This window comes from Littorina saxatilis, linkage group LG17 (assembly GCF_037325665.1).
Source record: "Littorina saxatilis isolate snail1 linkage group LG17, US_GU_Lsax_2.0, whole genome shotgun sequence".
In the NCBI taxonomy this organism is placed as follows: domain Eukaryota; kingdom Metazoa; phylum Mollusca; class Gastropoda; order Littorinimorpha; family Littorinidae; genus Littorina; species Littorina saxatilis.
The window spans coordinates 65,767,695-65,770,194 of NC_090261.1; positions in this window are offsets into that span (position 1 = coordinate 65,767,695).

Consider the following 2,500-nt stretch of genomic DNA (forward strand, 5'->3'; position numbering starts at 1 on the left):
AATGGCATTGCGTTCAGTTTCATTCTGTGAGTTCGACAGCTACTTGACTAAATGTTGTATTTTCGCCTTACGCGACTTGTTACATTTAGTCAAGTTTTGACTAAATGTTTTAACGTAGGGGGGGAATCGAGACGAGGGTGTGGTGTATGTGTGTGTGTGTGTGTGCGTGTGTGTGTGTGTGTAGAGCGATTCAGACTAAACTGCTGGACCGATCTTTATGAAATTTGACATGAGAGTTCCTGGGAATGATATCCCCGGACGTTTTTTTCTTTTTTTCGATAAATATCTTTGATGACGTCATATCCGGCTTTTTGTAAAAGTTGAGGCGGCACTGTCACACCCTCATTTTTCAATCAAATTGATTGAAATTTTGGCCAAGCAATCTTCGACGAAGGCCGGACTTCGGTATTGCATTTCAGCTTGGTGGCTTAAAAATTAATTAATGACTTTGGTCATTAAAAATCTGAAAATTGTAAAAAAAAAATAAAAATTTATAAAACGATCCAAATTTACGTTCATCTTATTCTCCATCATTTTCTGATACCAAAAACATATAAATATGTTATATTTGGATTAAAAACAAGCTCTGGAAATTAAATATATAAAAATTATGATCAAAATTAAATTGTCGAAATCAATTTAAAAACACTTTCATCTTATTCCTTGTCGGTTCCTGATTCCAAAAACATATAGATATGATATGTTTGGATTATAAACACGCTCAGAAAGTTAAAACAAAGAGAGGTACAGAAAAGCGTGCTATCCTTCTTAGCGCAACTACTACCCCGCTCTTCTTGTCAATTTCACTGCCTTTGCCATGAGCGGTGGACTGACGATGCTACGAGTATACGGTCTTGCTGAAAAATGGCATTGCGTTCAGTTTCATTCTGTGAGTTCGACAGCTACTTGACTAAATATTGTATTTTCGCCTTACGCGACTTGTTGATAAATGTCTTTGATGACGTCATATCCGGCTTTTCGTGAAAGTTGAGGCGGCACTGTCACGCCCTCATTTTTCAACCAAATTGGTTGAAATTTTGGTCAAGTAATCTTCGACGAAGCCCGGACTTCGGTATTGCATTTCAGCATGGTGGCTTAAAAATTAATTAATGACTTTGGTCATTAAAAATCTGAAAATTGTAAAAAAAAATAAAAATTTATAAAACGATCCAAATTTACGTTCATCTTATTTTCCATCATTTTCTGATTCCAAAAACATATAAATATGTTATATTTGGATTAAAAACAAGCTCTGAAAATTAAATATATAAAAATTATTATCAAAATTAAATTGTTGAAATCAATTTAAAAACACTTTCATCATATTTCTTGTCGGTTCCTGATTCCAAAAACATATAGATATGATATGTTTGGATTATAAACACGCTCAGAAAGTTAAAACAAAGAGAGGTACAGAAAAGCGTGCTATCCTTCTTAGCGCAACTACTACCCCGCTCTTCTTGTCAATTTCACTGCCTTTGCCATGAGCGGTGGACTGACGATGCTACGAGTATACGGTCTTGCTGAAAAATGGCATTGCGTTCAGTTTCATTCTGTGAGTTCGACAGCTACTTGACTAAATATTGTATTTTCGCCTTACGCGACTTGTTGATAAATGTCTTTGATGACGTCATATCCGGCTTTTCGTGAAAGTTGAGGCGGCACTGTCACGCCCTCATTTTTCAACCAAATTGGTTGAAATTTTGGTCAAGTAATCTTCGACGAAGCCCGGGGTTCGGTATTGCATTTCAGCTTGGTGGCTTAAAAATTAATTAATGACTTTGGTCATTAAAATCTGAAAATTGTAAAAAAAAATAATAATTTATAAAACGATCCAAATTTACGTTCATCTTATTCTCCATCATTTTCTGATACCAAAAACATATAAATATGTTATATTTGGATTAAAAACAAGCTCTGGAAATTAAATATATAAAAATTATTATCAAAATTAAATTGTCGAAATCAATTTAAAAACACTTTCATCTTATTCCTTGTCGGTTCCTGATTCCAAAAACATATAAATATGATATGTTTGGATTAAAAACACGCTCAGAAAGTTAAAACAAAGAGAGGTACAGAAAAGCGTGCTATCCTTCTTGGCGCAACTACTACCCCGCTCTTCTTGTCAATTTCACTGCCTTTGCCATGAGCGGTGGACTGACGATGCTACGAGTATACGGTCTTGCTGAAAAATGGCATTGCGTTCAGTTTCATTCTGTGAGTTCGACAGCTACTTGACTAAATGTTGTATTTTCGCCTTACGCGACTTGTTACATTTAGTCAAGTTTTGACTAAATGTTTTAACGTAGGGGGGGAATCGAGACGAGGGTGTGGTGTATGTGTGTGTGTGTGTGTGTGTGTGTGTGTGTGTGTGTGTGTGTGTGTAGAGCGATTCAGACTAAACTACTGGACCGATCTTTATGAAATTTGACATGAGAGTTCCTGGGAATGATATCCCTGGACGTTTTTTTCTTTTTTTCGATAAATATCTTTGATG